The sequence below is a fragment of the Stegostoma tigrinum genome, chromosome 3 (assembly GCF_030684315.1).
Source record: "Stegostoma tigrinum isolate sSteTig4 chromosome 3, sSteTig4.hap1, whole genome shotgun sequence".
Taxonomy (NCBI): domain Eukaryota; kingdom Metazoa; phylum Chordata; class Chondrichthyes; order Orectolobiformes; family Stegostomatidae; genus Stegostoma; species Stegostoma tigrinum.
The window spans coordinates 94,963,750-94,984,339 of NC_081356.1; the positions used below are offsets into that span (position 1 = coordinate 94,963,750).

The window sequence follows — 20,590 nt, forward strand, 5'->3', positions numbered from 1 at the left end:
TTCAACAGCTTTGTAAGAAGTGTTCCTCTCTGACAGCTTAAAGTTTTCTGTTTCTGGTCCCTGACTGCCCTGGAGATGACTAAACTGCGTTGTTATCCCTATGGGTCTATTTTCTATGAATGGCCTGCTTCTCTCTCTGAAATAAACCTTCTGAATTGTTCTATGTACTTAAATGAGAGAAAACCTGTTTCCGCCCTGTCACCTTGGCGAAAGGGGACACCTTGTTGTGAGACAACAGCCCATTTTTCTCTCTCTTTTTATTTTGGTTTCCACAGCATTAAATTTTTCACCTCAAGTTTATTTAGAAGTCTCACTTAAGTTCATGTAAAACTAGATCTCCCCTTCTTCACCAAAACAATATCGGGCTATAATTTAACATAAAACTGCACATGGCTTTATCCACTTTAGAACCCAAGTTTTCCTGTAGAGGAACAAAAATATACTTTAATCGTCATATATATTTTCCTACAACAATTTACTTTTATCACATACCTATTCCATTTATAGGGATTACATTTTGACTGTAATACCATTGACAGTAAATACATAAGGACACTTCATATATTCTACACAAGTCTGTTTTACTCACCACATTCTTTTATTGCCCTTGATAAGCCATTTCTTGTGAAGTAATTGATTTTCAAGTTGTATGGTTTTATCTTTCAACACTAATAGGATGGCAAGTTGGTTGAATGGTTAGTGCTGCTCCCGTGCAACACCAGTGACCCAGGTTCAATTCTACCCTTAGGTGACTGTCTGTGTTGAGTTTGTATATTTTCCCTGTGAATGTATAGGTTTCCTCCTATGCTCCAAAGATATGCAAGTTAGGTGGATTGACCATGATAAATCGCTCATAGCATCCAGTGATGGGCAGACCAGATGAATTAGATATGGTAAATGTAGGTTTACAGGGGAAGTGTGAGGACATGAGGGCTGAATGGCCTGCTCCCAACAATGTAGGGATTCTATGAAAAAAATCTCAAATTCTTGATATGAAACTTGGATAGAAAAGTGGAAGGTTTGTGATCTGTATAAGCAATGGATCCCACAGAGTTATTGGATACATAGATTTCAAACTCAAATGCAAAGTCCTTTTTTCCACAATTGAATTTTTTTGCGAGCATGTATTTAACTTCCAAGAAAAATTTGATATTTGATCCCCACCTCATCCTTCTGTAATAACATTGCATCATGATGACACTAGCAGTAACAGCCACTTTAAATGGCTTTGCATGATTTGGTGCTGCTAAAACTGGTGTAGGGCTTAGCACAACTTTCACTTTATCAAATGTACTCTGGCTTTTTTTTTGTCTAATAACAATTGTTGCGTTGGTTTAACAAACCTTTCAAAAGAGCCAAGATAATGCTGTGATTTGGAACAAATGTCCAATAAAATCCACTCATACTGACATATCACAAAATTTTGAGCTTTGGCAAAGGCACAGGTAATTCCAAGTTAGCCCTTATTTTTTGTTTCTGTGTTAGCTGCTCGGCCTTGTCCAGTAGTGTGACCTAAATAAGTCACTTTTCATTTGGCAATCTCATTTTTGGCCAAGTAATGACAAAAGTGCCTCTTTACAATCAGCCAAAAACTTGCTTCAAGGACTTTAAATATTTCTCTCATGTTTGGCTGATCACAACCAAGTTGGCGATATATATAACACAGTTGCATAATCCTTCAATGACCTTCTTAGTTAATCATAGAAGCATTGTTGCTGTATTAATCATTCCAGCCTGCATGACTTTACATTGATAAATTCCACCCGGAGTTACAAAAGCTGATATTTCTTTCTCTGCACCAGTCAAGGAAACTTGCTATTTCTTTATTTAAAAATGAAATTTTACAACAAGTTGCACTTGTCCTAACCACTTAATACAATATTTCTTTTACCACTGCAATTACATGTCTGTTCTGACTATCCTTCCTGTCATAGTATCCCTTTCACATATTAACATGACACATTCACTAATTTTGCATGCTGTCTGGCGTTTTCAAAACATAATTCACAGCATTGAGATAACAAGGGGTAGAGCTGGATGAACACAGCAGGCCAGGCAGCATCAGAGGAGCAGGAAAGCTGACATTTTGGGTCTGGACCCTTCTTCAGAAATGGGGGTGGGGAAGGGGATTCTGAAATAAATAGAGAGAAGGCGGAGATGGATGGAAGGTAGATAAAGTAGCAGATAGATGGAGAGGAGACGGACAGGTTAAGGAGTTTCTTTTTTATTTGATAAGGCCCAATGAGCCTTATTTTTGTGTTTCCCCACAAGCAGGCAAAGGTACTAACACCTTGACTCCAGTAACAAAATTCAGAACTTTTTAATCAGTTCCAACTTTTATTGTTTGTTGAGAATATTTCAACCTTTTCAGCCAATTGTACACTTGGGATAGTTTGTCTCAGAAACTTGACACACAGTTCAGAAGTGTAGCCTCGGAGATTTTTGTTTTATTTAATGGTGATGTCACCTTACGATATGCATCAGGTCAGAAGGACCGAATCCTGTGTACCGAGCGAAAGGAACCCAAATAGCAAGCAGTAAAAAGAAGACTTAAAGTAATAGGACATTTTGACAATAATCTTTAACTAAAATCTTAGAAGTTTGTCATTTTAACAATGCTAATTGAGACTGCGGATAATAAACTGGAGATGTGAATTGTTTTTTAAACTGATGACTATTAGATAATGACTACTCTTTTCTTAACTTGTGGCTTAAAGCTTGAAGTTTGATTTGATTATATTTATTTGAGTAATGCATAAAAATGCAAAAACCCCTAAGTCTTTCTATTACCATTTTTACTGTTTTATTCCCAAAGACACATCCTTAGGAATTCTTGTTAAAACGTCCATAATTTTAGAAGATACTGATTCCCACTTCTGGTTTTAGATGGTGGTATTACACAAGCTATTAAGACTCTGCTAAATGGTTCTAGAACATAGAACATACAGGCCCTTCGGCCCAAAATGTTGTGCTGAACTTTTACCCTAAACCTGAGGTCTATCTAACCTCCACCCCTACGTTATACTACCATCCATATGCCTATTTAATAACTGCTTAAATGCCCCTAATGAGGCCAACTCCACTACCTTCTTCAGCAATGCATTCCACGCCCCTACCACTCTCTGAGTAAAGAGCCTACCTCTGACGTCTCCCCGATATCTACCTCCTTTCACTTTAAAACTATGCCCCCAAGTAATAGCTACCTCCACCCTAGGAAAAAGTCTCTGGCTGTCTACTTTATCTATACCTCTGATCATTTTGTATACCTCTATCAAGTCATCTCATTTGTGCTCCTGAGATGCTGCTTGGCCTGCTGTGTTCATTCAGCTTCACACTTTGTTATCTCATCCTTTGATAATGGGAACCTCTCATCCTTTGTTGTTCTAAAGAGAAAAGCCGAAGCTATCTCAACTTTTCTCGTAAGGCCTTTCCTCCATTCCAGGCAACATCCTGGTAAATCTCCTCTGCACCTTTTCTAACGCTTCCACATCTTTCCTATAATGAGTGACCAGAACTGAACACAATACTCCAGATGTGGTTGAACCAGGCTTTTGTATAGTTGGAGCATAACATCATGGCTCTTGAACTCAATCCCTCTGTTAATGAAAGCTAACACACCATACGCCTTCTTAACAACTCTATGCACCTGGGTAGCAGCTTTCAGGGAACTGTGAACATGAACCCCAAGATCCCTCTGCTCCTTCACACTGCCTAGAAACTTTCCATTAACCCTATGTTCTGCTTTCAAGTTTTTCCTTCCAAAATGAATCACCTCACACTTTTCAGAGTTACACTCCATCTGCCAATTCTCAGCCCAGCCCCGCATCCTATCAATGTCCCTTTGTAATCTAGAACATCCCTCTGCACTATCTACAACATGGTCCACCTTTGTATTGTCCACAAACTTACTAATCCATCCTTCCATTCCTTCATCCACATCATTTACAAAAATCACAAATAGAAAAGGACCTAGAACAGATCCTTGTGGTACATCACTTGTAACTGTGCACTACCACCCTTTGTCTTCTAAGGGTCAGCCAATTCTGAATCCAATCTGCCACATTTTCCCCATCCCATGCCTCCTTCCATTCTGCATGAGCCTACCATGGGGAATCTTATCAAATGCCTTACTTAAAGCTATGTATTCCACATGCACTGCTCCACCTTCATCCACGTGTTTAGTCACCTCTTCAAAGCATTCCATAAGGCTAGTGAGGTATGATCTACCCCTCACAAATCCATGCTGACTGTCACGAGTCAAACTGTGCCTTTCCAAGTGATCATAAATCCTATCTTTCAGAGCCCTTTCCAATAATTTGCCCACCATAATTTGGGTGGCACAGTGGCTCAGTGGTTAGCCTACTGCCTCACAGTGCCAGGAACCCAGGTTTGATTCCACCCTTGGACAATTGTCTGCATGGAGTTTGCATATTCTCTGTGTGGGTTTCCTCCAGGTGCTCTGGTTTCCTTATGCAACCCAAAAACATGCAGGCTAGGTGGATTAGTCATACTAAATTGCCCATTGTGTCCAGGGATGTGTAGAGTAGGTGGTTTATCGGGGGGGGTGTTGGGTGGGATGCTCTAAGTGTTGATATGGACTTTGGTGAACTTCTGCAATGCATTTTGTAAATGTTACATACTGCTATTGCTTTGTGTCAGCAGTGAAAGGAGTGAACATGTCAAATTCCATCAAGGCAGGTTGCCTTCATGGGATGTGGGCATCCCCGGCTAGGTCAGCATTTATTGCCCATCCCTAATAGCACAGAGGGCAGTTATGAATGAACCACATTGTTGTGGGTATAGAGGTGCATCTCAGCCAGATCAGGTATGGCCTGCGTGTTTCCTTCCCTAAGGACATTAGTGAACCAGATGGATTTTTCCTGACAGTCAGCAGTGGTTTCATAATCAACGTTAGATTATTTTTGAATACAAACCCGGATCCCCAGAATATAACCTGGGCCACTAATCCAGTCTAGTGATAATGCCACTAAACCTTCGTCTCCTGTATGCTGTACTTATCCAGGGAACTGGAGAATATTTCATCACATCTCTGACTTGTGCTTTGTTGATCATTATCAGGCTTGGAATGGCAGGGGATGAGTTACTTGCTGCTTGTTTAACCACAGTAATTATATGTTGAGTCCACTTCAGCTTCTGGTCTTTGGTAAACCCTGGGCTGTAGATAGAGGGAGATTCAGCAATGGTAATACTACTGAATATCAAGAGGCAATTGAAAGATTTTCATTTGCCGCAGATGGTTCAAATGTTACTTGATAACCCAAGCATGAATAATACTTAGGTCTTACTTTATTTTGCCATGGACTAATTCAGTATTTTTGGAGCTGCAAATGGTGCTGAACATTGTGCAATCACGAGTGAACATCCCTACTTATGTCCTTGATATGTAGGGACAGTCATTGATGAAACAGTTATGGTCGGTGGGGCCAAGGGAAATCCTGCTATGTTGTCCTGGAACTAAGATGACTGACTTCCAGCAAAACCAACCATTTTTCTTTATGCTAGTTATGATTCCAACTACTAGAGAATTTTGCACTGATTACAATTGACTCTACTTTTGCTTGGGCTCCTTGATGCCACAGTCTTAAATACTGTCTTGATGTCATGTGCTCTTACTTTCACTTGTATGGATCAGTGACACATTGGATGGTTCCTTTACCAATTGAGACCAGGCAGTCCTGATATACCTCAAAAGGCATACACAGTATTGAAACTCAACAATTGATATATTTGATCCTTAAAAAAAACAAAATAATAATCTGCTTATAGAAAATAAGTAAAAGTTATTATTAATTATTGAAACTAAGGTTTCATCAATGACCTTCCCTCCATATTAACGGCAGAGGTGGAGACGTTCGCTGATGATTGAAATATGTTCACCACTATTTGTTAAAATAAGATGTGCAGAAAATTCAAGTTTGTGCCTTTGTGAATATGTTGGATGTGATTGTTGCACAATTTAGGTCTACATGAATACAAAAACCTATATTCATTTAAATCAGCTTGGTTTAAAGTAAATATATAAAATTCTAACTTAATTACCGGAATAGAATTGAAATAACCCAATTGCTGGAAATTGTTGTTAGTGAGTAAATGACAATCCTGTTATTGCTCTTCCATGTATAACAACTGGGTAGAATTCTCATCTTTGTGTGGCATAGCAAGTCAAAACATGCTGAATCCTGTTGCTTATAATGCGAATTGTGATTTTGCCATCTCACAACACAGACCAGTATAAATAGCACAACACTGAGCATGACGTAAGCCAAATGTGTGTGGATTGCAGGCACAGGAATTTAGAGACAAGCACAAAGGAATTTCCTGAAGAATTCACAGGCATAGTCTTGCAATATGCTTGTGGAATAAAATGAAAACGAGAGGATGGCAGTCATTATGTCTTGTTAAAGTTCCAAATTAAAGCTTTGAAGGATTTCAAAACCTCCAAACTCTTGACTATTTTCAGAGAAACAAGTTATAAAGCTCCTTTTGAAGACTATATTAATTGATTTTTTTTCCTGGCCTTTGTAAATTTGGCTATTGTTCTGCAATAATTAATTTGCTGCAATTTTGCAACATCTTTGTTTCTGATATGTGTATTTTATCACGTTACTGCCTTTCTGTGTTCTGTCAGTAACTAATATAAACCATAGTCCCAAATAATTAATTTATAGTTGCTGTGGTGATTTACAGAATAATGGAAACTGCTCATTATGAGTTCAGATTTTAATAAATCATAATTATGTTAGTCAATTTTTGTTTGCAAATTTAATTGTTTTATTTTTTTAAAAATGCATTTAATGGATGTTTAGGGTTACATCTTTATTTGAAAAAAAAACTCCAATTGATTTGAATTTAAGAAGAAATAGTTCCTAAGCTGAGTGTTGAGACTTCTGGTCAAGGCTAGTCAGTCAGCAAGGGCATGCCAGTGAAAGTTTCATTCATAGAACATATTATAATAATCGATATATATTATATTATATATTATAGTCATCTGAATTTCAGTTTTTTTGGGGAAATTTCAGCTGAATTTGGTACAGTTTTTCACTATGTGCAAGGAAATACACTTCCTCTGAAACATAGTTTGAAATAAAACTAAATGTCACTGCCGTTGAAATTACTGAATACAATGGCACTTCAGCATGAATGACAGACTTCAGTCATGAGAAACTGGTGTCCATCTTAAATCAGTCTAAATAGTTTATTATTTCACATACATTTAGATGAACAACTCAGTAAAGACGAAATACATATCCTGTAAATGAATATAAGAAGAGTATCTTTTTCATAAAGCAAAATAATACAAATGTTAGAAATCTGAATGAAAAAGGAATAAAAATCCTGAATATACACATCAGGGTCAGACACTATTTGTGTGGAAAAACACAGTTAATAGGCCAGATTTGTAGCTGAATAAGGTTGAAAATAGCAGCTAGGGACTGATTCTGTGATTCCTAATCCCATTCCTGAGGTTTCTAATTTTCAGGAGTACCTTTGAAGTGTGCAGGCTGGTTTATGTCGTGAACCCATACCCAGCCCTCTTGATCTGGCTGAGTCCATTGCAAAGATAGGCTTGACATATGCCTCTGTAATTCTCTCAAAGTTAAACCAAATTTTTAAACAATCGTGATTCATAACACCTCAGAGGTGTCTGCATAGGGAACATTTTGAAAAGAAAGCTCAGGAGGTTGTCTACTTACTCTCCATTCCAAGTTATACTGCCGGAAACACCCCATAGCCACCTGCGTATCAATGATTCTTTGTGCTGATTTGGTGTATGCTATATACATACCTTGCAGTTCTTGTTGATGTCACTGCTGATGCTCAGTCAATGTATTGATTTTCTACTGAGTCTTTTTGTTTGATATGTCCCAAATGTGAGTGATAAAGTTATTGAAGAAGATCAGGTCACAAATGTTCTGGTATAATGATCTGCCTTCTTTCAACAATGACACCTTGGGACGACTCATTCAAAACAGGCCAGTGTGATCTCATATGTTCACAGAGATGCTGCATTGAATCAAGCCATTCATCAATGATGTTTTTTTTCCAAAGTTTCTGTTGTGTAGATTTTTATGTTGTTTCTTCTTGTAGCTGGTAAGTGCACAAATCTTCACTGAAAAAGCAGTTTAACTCATTTGCGAAAAGTAGGTGACTGGGGTGTGAGTTCTGATCAATTGCAAACAAAGGAAGGTTAAAGGCATATTGTGAAAGTGTACTGCAGCGTCATGCTGGACTCAAAACATTAACTGCTTCTCCATCCCTAGATGCTGCCACATACTGCTGAGTTTCTCCATCAGTGTTTTACTGTGTTTATTCCACACATAGGATACCAGGTATGTGAGGTTGGTACCATGGCCTTTTAACCACTTATCATCCCACTGCGCACAATTCTATCAACCTCACCCACCTGGTATCTTGTGCACATAGCACTCCATACATACTCTCCCTCACCGACCTGACACACAACTGTTTTACCCACCTGCCACCCTAAACTCTACATTTATGAGAAATACTTACCCTCTCACAGGAGCTATCGATATGGTTGGCTGTGCTGCTTGACAGTCAAAAGAAAGTGTGGATTCTATGAAAACTTTCTTAACTGTAAATTGCTGGACAGCTTCATTGCAGTTGGCCTCTGCCTGGGAACCTTTAGCACAGACAACATCTAAAGGTAAGTGAATAATTGTTAATCCGATCAATGCTAGCAATGGAATTTCAGATCCTGATTGGAAATTCTGGGCTGTAGTTTCCCACTCAATAATTGAGTAATTAGACCGTCCTATGTACAGAGTTTCTGAACTAAGTGTGACCTCATTCTTTCAGTGATGAAGCTTTGCAGTGAGCTTCGGACAACCAGACAACTAGAACTTAAAGAGACCTAGACAAGAGACAAAAGATAATTGTTGTCTTGAAGAATCAGCATGGCTTTAATATCCACTATTTCACTTGCATCGCTGTGCCTGCATTGAAACGAATAGAATCAAAAAGTTCATCTGTGACACGTTGATGTGACATTTATGACTCTTGAATACCAATCTTTTGTTGTGTCCTGCTTGCATCAGTGTGTATAGATTTGGTCACGCTCTTGTTTTATCCATCTTACTACAGCAATGCCGTTGGAGACACAGATGCATCCTGGTACAGTGGATGTAATGCGATGAAAGATATCCTGGCTAACAAATAGTACGATGGAAACTAATTGAAAACAATATAGCCCAAACAAGGTAAGGAATGTTGAGATTCCTATGCAAGATGTGTGGATCAACCTTTGAGATGAATTCCACACTTTAAAATCTCAAGTTTTGCTCTTCCAAAATGAATCTTTTATATGATGATCAAAACTGCCTTTAACCTTCATAGATCAAGACACAGGCAGAGTTTTTCCATTTTCACTTGAAGTGTTCCATCAAATTAGATTTATGGCACATGGTCTATTTGGCTCAGCATATTTTCTCAGATAATTTTCAGCTCTTTATTTCATTCATTATGCAACCAGGTGTTGGGAACTGTGGCTTTTGGGCAAATCTCACACCTGGAGAGGCAGAAGTGCTCACTATCGCAAGGACTTTCTGGTATTCACATCACTGACAATTATTTAAAGTTTAGCTCCACACCACATCAGATGCTGCAAGCTGGGAATGATGCCTTACATTGTGGTGTTTGATTCGCTACATTCAGGACATGGTCCAGAGGAAAGGGAATATCCTCAATGCACAGACAGGGACCTGGTGCTCTTCGTGGATGTATGGTGAGAGAAGGCCAGTTCCTTTCTAGCTAACTTGGTGCAGGGTGGTTATGCCACCCGACCAAACTATCACAGACACGAAATACGGCTTATGTCAGTACTGTGCCCCAAGTGAAACAGGACACCTATCAGCTTGGGAAGAAAGTCAATGACCTGTGTACTAAAAGGTTGAGTGCCATCATCTGCCCTCTGTGCTTTCTATTCACTCACTGGGGAAACCTCGCCATCTCTCCTGCTCATGCATCAGCACTAAATGCTCTTCAATTCACTTCCATCATATTCAACCTCTCGCTTGTCTCTCAGGAAAAATTGACTTAGCCAAGAAATATGTCTCAACAGCGCTTCAAACAACCCACCATTGATCCCCACACTATTTGCGTTTGACTTGCAGAATAACTCTGAATTGCAGAATTGCAGAACTGTGGTCAAATTCCTGAACTCCAACGACAGAAATTCCTGGATTCTGGTGGAAAAATTGTCTGAAGGACCTGGACGAGAACTGGACGTGTCCTACAACTAAGTGTGGTGGTATCCCCGACTGCCAGTACTCCCCACTCACAACACTAAGAACTGTTCCCCTTTGACTTTCACACAGGGCCATTTGCTTGCAGCATGCTGCAGTGTGTTTGCTGCATAAACTCCTGGCTGATTCTGTCAATGTGGAATTGACGAAGCACTGTGCTGTATAGTGACATGTCCACCCTTTTGACTTCACATTGCTCTGCACCGTCACAAACTGACTGCATCTCCTTCTGCACTAAAAGAAACTGAGAGCCACAGAAGCTGGCAGGCTGAAACTGAGCACTAATGATTACGGATACAGAAAAAGCAATGCAAGCCAAATGGAGCCTGATAACCTGTATGTCAATGTTGCAATCACTAAGTGTACACTAAGAAAACAATGTGAACTGCACAGAGGCTAGCAGCCTCCAAGTAAGCACAAAGTGAGTGAATGCTAAGAAAGCAAGCTAAGAGCCGTAAAATGCATCTTGGTAGGGACATGAGATGCATGTGTGTTCCAGCACGCTCGGTGATCTGGCAGAAGCGTGAAAGTTGTAGGTGTTCCTGAGCCACAAAATAAAGTGCTGAATGGACTGAAGTGATGCCTGAGTTGGTCTGAGAGCAGGCTTGATGATACAATGAGACATGTGAGCTACTGATGCTATGAATGAAGGGTCCAGAAATATGCTGGCCACGGAATATGCAGGGACATTTGAGGAAGCAGCTGCATGATGTTTGGGAGAAGCATTTGGCAAGCTGCACCCACCAAGCACATGCTCCTTTTTATGTGTCAGGAATTTGCGCATCTAGTTTCTCAGAGAGGGAGAGGATAATGGAAAATGGAGTATGCTAAGACAAGTTGAGGCTTTTAATGAAATGCAACTACTTGGAAATCTGAAATTAATGCTGAGATTCAGAAGTTCCCATTTAAGGGTTGTTGGTTAAAAAAAGTCAGAAAGATGGTCGCAACATCAAGACCTTGCATGATTTTTATTTTCCTCATCACTGTATTTCCCACCTCTCCCAACATGACCATGCCACACCAAGGAGGGGCAAGTTCTGGTCTTATTCTCAAAAATCCATCCAACTTTATAGTGCATGTTATGGGGCTACACCACCCTTAGTGCTCCTGTATTCTTTTATGACTCTATTTCACTTCATCTAGTCTAATTTGATCTTCAATTTGTCTTTTTGTTAAATCACTCATTGGACTTGGGAGTGGCTGTCTGAGTCAGCATTATTGCCCTTTCCCAGTTGCCCTTGAGAAGGTGGACACTAGTCTTATGTGGTGGATAAATGGATGGGTCTAAGTCCTCTTTCAATTATAATGTTGAAGCTCCCATGAAACTGACAAATTTATCAAAGTATTCTGGATATTTCAGTGGCAAGTCATGAATTGAATTGATAGGTGAAGTTTCTGAGCTTGATTTGCTGTCTGATGTCTGACTGATTCCATATCTACTGCTAGGTCACAGCATTCTGGTAGATCTGCAATAGCAGCGTCTGATTTAGAAGACCTGTCACTTTCAGGTGAATTAATTATACTTGCACTGTACTTTGAGTTAGTGAACCATTGTATGCTGAAACTTTTACATTAGTAGGTTTTGGTATGGCTTCCTGTGTTTGGGAGTGCATTTTTTTTTAGAATTTGCAGGGATAGTATATTGGCATTTACTTGTATAACCATCTCAGCCTAACTTTGGAGGTTCTCTAAGGAATAAATAATTTGAATTTTTGCCAACATTTTAGATAGTGTAGCGACGTTGGCGTTTTCCACAAGATAGATAGTGTGAAATGTGTTAATCACTCACAATGTACTTTGTCAGATTCTACCTTCAAGTACAGGTAGTTCTCCGACAACCTGATAGTTGCATTCTTGTGTGGCCTCACGCTATAGAAAATCGTTGTAGAAAATTGTGTTATAGGAAAATCACTGTACCTGCACAGCAGTAAGTTCACATTATTCAAACAGCATCCACTATTTATCAATCACATTATAACCAATTCGTGTTGATGGAACACGTGTTATAGCAGAAATACGTGTAGATGCCTTTGGCAGGATACCAGATAATACTTATTGTAGTTTCAAAATACTTCTTGTGCATGATTTTTTGTGGCGGGGGGGGGATGTTGTGCCAGCTTTTATTTAAACTGCCCTCATAATTGCCCCGGTGCACTGCCTCTGCCAAAGGTACATGCTTTGTGAAATTTATTGAAAAGTGGGTATTTATTTCGTGCATAACGGCAAAACCTTTGACAAGTCTTGACATATTGAATGTCCTAGTGATTGTGTCAATTGTCGTTTTTTTTTTGCTTAGGACCTTCAAGTTTCATTGACCTTTGAGGATCGCTTTATAATTATGTTCATCCTACAGTAGCTCCTTAATGCTATAAATCTTTGTTACGTCTAGCAAGTCTTTTTGGAGAACCTTCATTAAGTTGGCTTTGATTACTAAATTCAAAAATTCTGTTTACTAGCTCTCCATATGAGGAGTCCTTTCTATACATCTGATTGCAAAATGATCTATGGATTCTGTCGGCATCTGTCTAAGTTACAGAAATTCTAGTTGATGAATTCAGAAGGCTATTATCTGACTCTAAATTGGTCTTCTAACCTGATCCATATATTTTAGACCGTTTAACTCTTCAGCTGTTGTTCTTGGATTTTTGCATTGGACACCTCAAGTCCAGAAAAAATAGCTTTTGAACGCTATTTAAACATTTTAAGTTCTGCCAGAAAGCTATTCAAACTGGAGAATTTTGTGGATATTTTGGCAATATGCTTTTGACTTTGCCTTGTTTGCTTTTGCTTTACACCCCAATCACCTACCTTTCTTGAGTGAGCTAAATGCGCCTCTTGATAGAGATTTATGCGCTTACTAGCAAGTTATGTTTTTAAAACTCTCTAACACTGTAATGAACAAACACATCAAGGGTTGGCTCATGAAGTTTAGGACAATGTAAAGCTGTCAACCATGTGATTTACCTGTAGATTATATTGTTTGTTGACTGTTCATGCACAAGAGGCCTCATCAGTATGATGTTTTTCACCACAATTCACCATGTCTTGTTATGGTAATGGTCAGGATTACTAAACTCTTTCGGTGCGTTTATTTAAAACAGCAAGGCATTACAAGTTATATAGTAAACATCACAGCAAACCAGAATCCCAACTTTTTATAAACATGGAAAATTCTCAAGGATAACAAGGTGTAGAGCTGGATGAACACAGCAGGCCAAGCAGCATCAGAGGAGCAGGAAGGCTGACGTTTCGGGCCCAGACACTTCTTCAGAAAAGAAAAAAAAATTCTAAAGCAGGGTCTAGCCCGAAACATCAGCTTTCCTGCCGCTCTGATGCTGCTTGGCCTGCTGTGTTCATCCAGCTCTGCACCTTGTCATCTCAGATTCTTCAGCACCTGCAGTTTCTACTATCTCTGAAACATTCTCAAGGATGTTATTTTTCAAGAAAACATGCATTTAAAACAAAAGCAACAACAGTGACAGAAGTGGTCTTCTACTCATTATCGGTTTATTTGTTTTGCTTTGAATAGTATGTGTATTCATATATAGAATCTTGAGTTTTATACATTTATTGTTTTTCTGCCACCAGCCTTGTTTATTGACTTACTCTTAGATTTTACTCACCATCCCTTCCTGTAATGGTCTGTTTATCATTTTTTGAGTAGATGTTGACTCTTTGATGTACTAAATCTTCCTAAAGTTAATCTCTTCTTCCCACTTTTAGTTTAAACATTTTCTACTTCTTATTTATGCAGCTCTCTAGAATACTAGTCACAACATTGTTCATACAATAGGCTTGTGAAAAAATTCATAGTTCATGGAATGAAAGAAACAGTAGTGACATGGACACAAAATTGGCTAAGTGATAGAAAAGCAAATAACTCAGAGCATTTAAGTATTGGCTTCTCAGTGTGGCTGAGTTAGCTCAGATTTAGGTACAGAAAAACAATTTCAATCTAGTTTCCCTGTCTAATTAATTTCAGTTGCTCTTTAGCTTATATATCTCTGCTTAAACCTGGATGAAATTTAGGATTTAGTTATAAATTTCAGATACATGTTAAATGTGAAATACAACAAAATTAGGTTTTTAGAAAGAGACTAAGATTCTCCTCACATCCCCGGCTTCTCGCACTCTATTCAACGTTGCCCTCAGTGAAAAATTCACATTTTTCTTCCATTATCAGGAATATTCAAATCTCCTCAGTCCCTCAGATCCTGCAGCGAGGTCTCCAGATAATAGAGAATTCATATTGACAAAGGCATACCCAGTCCAGTCAACCATGCAAAGCCTGGCTTACTAATGTTTGAGAACTTCTTTCAAATTTTGGAGAGCTGCCCAACCCCTCAGATTCATATCTTTCAGTCAATTTTCCAAATTCCTTCATCACCAAACTTTGTTGTAGCATGATATGGAGCTACAGTGGAGTGGTCTTCAAGTTTCTCAATACTGACAATGGACCATATGAAGTATCATGCCACACATCAAAGGTTACATAAAATTGCCTGCTAATTGCCACTTACCATGATAATTCAGTTGATGAATCAGTTCTCTTCTATGTTGAACACCCTCTAGAAGAAGTACTGAGGGTAAAAATGGATAGGGACGCCAACGTTCATTCTAAAAAACTGACTCATTAACACAATCTCTGGCCGAACTGTGTGTGTAAATATAACACATGAACTGCAATGTTTCAGTTAGGTTGTTCACAATCTCTTTCTTACAGGCAATAAATGCTGGCCGAGTCAGTGACGTTCACATCCAGTGTATGAATAATACATAAACAAGCTGAGTTCTGACAGACATACATAGCATACTTGGTGTATCGCAGGTGGTGAGAAAACCAATGAGAGGGAAAAACCTGTATCAGAGCTAATGGGAACTGCAGATGCTGGAGAATCCGAGAGAACAAAGTGTGGAGCTGGATGAACACAGCAGGCCAAGCAGCATCTTAGGAGCACAAAAGATGACATTTCAAGCCTAGACCCTTCATCAGGAAAGGGGGAGGGGGAGAGGGTTCTGAAATAAATAGGGAGAGGTGGGGAGGTGGATCGAAGATGGATAGAGGAGAAGATAGGTGGAGAGGAGACAGACAAGACAGGGATGGAGCCAGTAGAGGTGAGTGTGGGTGGGAAGGTGGGGAGGTGATAGGTCAGTCCAGGGAGGACAGACAGGTCAAGGGGGTGGTATGAGGTTAGTGGGAAGGAAATGGGGGTGTGGCTTGAGGTGGGAGGAGGGGATAGGTGAGAGGAAGAACAGGTCAGGGAGGTGGGAATGAGCTGGGCTGGTTGTGGATGCAGTGGGGGGAGGGGACGAGCTGGGCTGGTTAAGTGATACAGTGGGGGAAGGGGAGATTTTGAAGCTTGTGAAATCCACATTGATACCATTGGGCTGCAGGGTTCCCAAGCAGAATATGAGTTGCTGTTCCTGTAGTGGGAAAAATCTAGTTCTCCTCACCTTTTCCAATCCAACAGAGCTATGTCTGCCTCTGATTGTAATAGTTCAAGTGAACAGCACACAGTCATCAAGGAGACAAAGTCCCATTTTCACACTGAGGACAGTCTCTATCATGTTGTATAACTATTGTTGTGCTAAAATTGTTATCACTGTGCATTGTCCTCTGGTTTGGCTATCAACAGAAATATGTCACCAATCTCTGTCGACTTAATTATGACAGGCAAACTGTGACACCAAGAAGACTGCCTCAAGCTCTTTTTCAGTGAATTCTGGATTCAAAGAAAGATGTGTCATTACAGCAAGCCTCTTCTCCATTTTTCTCTCTGCGATACTGCAATTCACCTCAAATGTGTTACTCACAGGCAAGAAGAAAATTTACAGAACAGAGGATAAACTGATCAACCTTCATCTTCAATTTGAGACCAAAACCATTCCAACCTTGGTAATGGAGTTTCATTGTGTAGATGACACATAGGTGTTTGATCATTCTGACACTGAGCCTTAGGTCATTGTCAACCTCTTTTTCAATATACAATTGAAAATCAGCCTTTCATTAAACTTCTGGAAAATGAGCATTATCTTCCAAACAACTCCTACAATCTTCCTACTGATTAAGAGCAGCAGTGAGACACTGGAAAATTTCAATGAATTTCTGTACCTTTAACTTCTTCTCAAAGCCAAACATAGATTAAGAAAGTTATCTTCACCTCGAATATGCCAACTCAGCATTTGGAAAAACTGAGGAAAAGAGTACTTGAGGATCAGGATTTCAAACCTGAGACAAAACTTTGGGTTTCCAGGGCAGCAGTGATTCCCTCACTTTTATGTTTAGAACACTTGGCCAATCTACAGCAGATGTCTCAAACAGTGGGTATTTACAGTCAGTGGTGCACATGTAGGATCCTCCACCTCCAGTGATAATGAAGGCAGCCCAACAGTCACATCCTCTCCCAAAACAACTTGTCCATCATTGAAGTGCTATGTACTTAACACTGGCTGCAATAGGCAGGACCTGTTCTTCCTACATCTGACACCAAACTCCCATTGCAACTGTTTGACTTGGAACACAGTGATAAAAGCATAGAAAATAGGAGTAGGAATCAAGGTCAGGCCATCCAACCCTTCGGGTTTGTTCCAGCATTCAACATGATCATGGCTAATCATCTGACAACATACATAGTTGTGTTTTCTTTTCATGCACTTTGATCCCTTTAACCTTAAGTACTATAAACATTCAATGTTATGGCCTCAGCCATTTCCTGTGGCAGAAAGTTCCACAGTTTCACCACTATTTGGGTGAAGAAATTCCACCTCATCTCAGTCCTAAATCGTTTACCCCATATGTGACTGCATGGTCTCGACTCCTTGACCTTTGAGAACATCCTTCCTGAATTTACTTTGTCTTGACCTTAACTTTCCCAATATTGATTGGAACCTCCTTCGAGCAGAAGATTTGAATGGAGCTTTTTTTTAAGGTGTGTTCAGGAGGGTTTCCTAACACAGTACATTGACAGGCCGATGAGGGGAGAGGCCATTCTAGACTTAGTGCTCGGAAACGAGCCGGGGCAGCTATCAGATCTTGTGGTGGGAGAGCATTTTGTTGATAGTGACCATAACTGCCTCACATTCTACATAGCTAAGGAGAAGGAGAGGATTAGGCAAAATGGGAGGATATTTAATTTGGGAAGAGGAAACTATAATGCAATTAGACATGAGTTAGGAAGCATGGACTGGGAGCAATTGTTTCATGGTAAAGGCACTATAGACATGTGGAGACTGTTTAAGGAACAGTTGTTGCGAGTGATGAATAAATATGTCCCTCTGAGACAGGCAAGAAGGGGTAAGATAAAGGAACCTTGGATGACGAGAGCGGTGGAGCTTCTCGTCAAAAGGAAGAAGGTAGCTTACATAAGGTGGAGGAAGCTAGGGTCAAGCTCAGCTCTAGAGGATTACAGGCAGGCGAGGAAGGAGCTCAAAAATGGTCTGAGGAGAGCCAGGAAGGGGCACGAGAAAGGCTTGGCAGAACGGATTAGGGAGATCACAAAGGCATTTTACACTTATGTGAGGAATAAGAGAATGGTCAAAGAAAGAGTAGGGCCGATCAGGGATAGCATAGGGAACTTGTGTGTGGAGTCTGAGGAGGTAGGGGAAGCCCTAAATGAGTTTTTTGCTTCTGTCTTTACGAAAGAAACGAACTTTGTAGTGAATGAAACCTTTGAAGAGCAGGTGTGCATGCTGGAATGGATAGAGATAGAGGAAGCTGATGTGCTGATAATTTTGTCAAACAGTAAGATTGACAACTCGCCAGGCCTGGACCAGAATTGTCCTTGGCTGCTTTGGGAAACGAGAAATGCAATTGCTTCGGCACTTGCGAAGATCTTTGCATCCTCGCTCTCCACTGGAGTCGTACCTGAGGACTGGAGAGAGGCAAATGTAATTCCTCTCTTCAAGAAAGGAAATAGGGAAATCCCCGGCAATTACAGACCAGTAAGTCTCACGTCTGTCGTCTGCAAGGTGTTAGAAAGGATTCTGAGGGATAGGATTTATGACCATCTGGAACAGCATGGCTTGATCAAATGCAGTCAACACGGCTTTGTGAGGGGCAGGTCATGCCTCACAAACCTTATCGAGTTCTTTGAGGATGTGACTAGAAAAGTTGATGAGGGTCGAGCTGTGGATGTGGTGTATATGGACTTCAGTAAGGCATTTGATAAGGTTCCCCATGGTAGGCTCATTCAGAAGGTCAGGAGGAATGGGATACAGGGGAACTTAGCTGTCTGGATACAGAATTGGCTGGCCAACAGAAGACTGCGAGTGGTAATAGAAGGAAAATATTCTGCCTGGAAGTCAGTGGTGAGTGGTGTTCCACAGGGCTCTGTCCTTGTGCCTCTACTGTTTGTAATTTTTATTAATGACTTGGATGAGGGGATTGATGGATGGGTTAGCAAGTTTGCAGATGACACGAAGGTTGGAGGTGTCGTTGACAGTATAGAGGGCTGTTGTAGGCTGCAGCGGGACATTGACAGGATGCAGAGATGGGCTGAGAGGTGGCAGATGGAGTTCAACCTAGATAAATGCGAGGTGATGCATTTTGGAAGGTCGAATTTGAAAGCTGAGTACAGGATTAAAGATAGGATTCTTGGCAGTGTGGAGGAACAGAGGAATATTGGTGTGCAGATACATAGATCCCTTAAAATGGCCACCCAAGTGGACAAGGTTGTTAAGAAAGCTTATGGTGTTTTGGCTTTCATTAGCAGGGGGATTGAGTTTAAGAGTCGTGAGATCTTGTTGCAGCTCTATAAAACTTTGGTTAGACCGCACTTGGAATACTGCGTCCAGTTCTGGTCACCCTATTATAGGAAAAATGTGGATGCTTTGGAGAGGGTTCAGAGGAGGTTTACCAGGATGCTGCCTGGACTGGAGGGCTTATCTTATGAAGAGAGGTTGACTGAGCTCGGACTTTTTTCATTGGAGAAAAGGAGGAGGAGAGGGGACCTAATTGAGGTATACAAGATAATGAGAGGCATAGATAGAGTTGATAGCCAGAGACTATTTCCCAGGGCAGAAGTGGCTAGCACGAGGGGTCATAGTTTTAAGCTGGTTGGAGGAAAGTATAGAGGGGATTTCAGAGGCGGGTTCTTTACATTGAGAGTTGTGAGAGCATGGAATGCGTTGCCAGCAGCAGTTGTGGAAGCAAGGTCATTGGGGTCATTTAAGAGACTGCTGGACATGCATATGGTCACAGAAATTTGAGGGTGCATACATGAGGATCAATGGTCGGCACAACATCGTGGGCTGAAGGGCCTGTTCTGTGCTGTACTGTTCTATGTTCTATCCTGTTCAAATTTTATAGGATTCTATGAGATCTTCCCTCATTCTTCTAAACTATGGTGAATGTAGTCCTAACCGATCCAGTGTCTGTTCATAGTCATGTCATCCTACGAATCAGACTGGTAAATATTCACTGCATTCCCTCACAACCAGAACATGGTTCTTTGGATAATGAAACCCTTCCACTGCACACAATACTTCATGTATCATCTCAGCAACAGTCATGGCATGTGGCTCCCTGGACATCAGCAGAAACACATTAGGGATGTCCTCACAATATTTCTAAAGAGGCCAAACATCCCTGGAGGCTCTTTGGAGTTGTTGGCTCATGATGAACTAAAATGGAAAAGATTCATCAGGAAGACATTGAATGTTTTGAGAGACTTTACAAGGAATATGCAAAAATTGGAGTTCAGTCATAAGTGGAAGTGGGAAAAATTGAAACAACCCCTCTGTCCTGATAGTTACACCTCCCTTGCAACAGGGAGAGTGTATAGGGTATGCATTACCAACTATCTCAGAACACATTAAAACAGAGTGGAACCAAGTGACCCTAGATACTGAGGGACAATCTAAGAGGAGAAGATGCTAAATAGAGAGATTTTGAACAGATCCAGTAAAGATTTTGGCCTCAATAAGTGCCAACTTTACTGCTGAACATTTGTACTTCTAAATTGTTCTGTCTTAAACTTATCTGTTGCAATGCAATTTTACAGTCAATCTCAAAAAGTGGGAAATTACCACAGTACGCACTACTCCCAAATTTGCCCATGTGCCCACCCTAAATTATCAGAAAATTGATGGAATTCAGTGCTATCAGAGGCAGAAATTGTTCAACAAAAAATTGTACAATTCTCAGATTGTGTTCTGCCATGACCACTCTGCGATAGACCTAACCACAACTTGGATTCAAGCATAGAAAAAGAAGCTCAATTCCAGACTAAGGAATGGCTGCCCTTGAATACCAGGGTATATTTAACTAATTGTGACATCAAAGAGTTCAAGTACAAATTAAGTCA

General features: G+C 40.3%; 1 long non-coding RNA gene across 17 annotated transcripts in view; it reads left to right on the top strand.

Moving 5' to 3' along the window:
- Window positions 1-20,590, top strand: part of LOC125451135 (uncharacterized) — a 353,914-nt gene that overhangs the window by 118,869 nt on the left and 214,455 nt on the right. For 15 of the 17 annotated variants that reach the window (XR_007247221.2, XR_007247222.2, XR_009445587.1 and 12 more), the window contains one exon: window positions 9,127-9,242. The exons of the other annotated variants lie outside the window; for them this stretch is intronic. This is a non-coding gene — a long non-coding RNA (uncharacterized LOC125451135). The remainder of the gene's footprint in view (window positions 1-9,126; window positions 9,243-20,590) is intronic. 17 annotated transcript variants of the gene reach the window in all.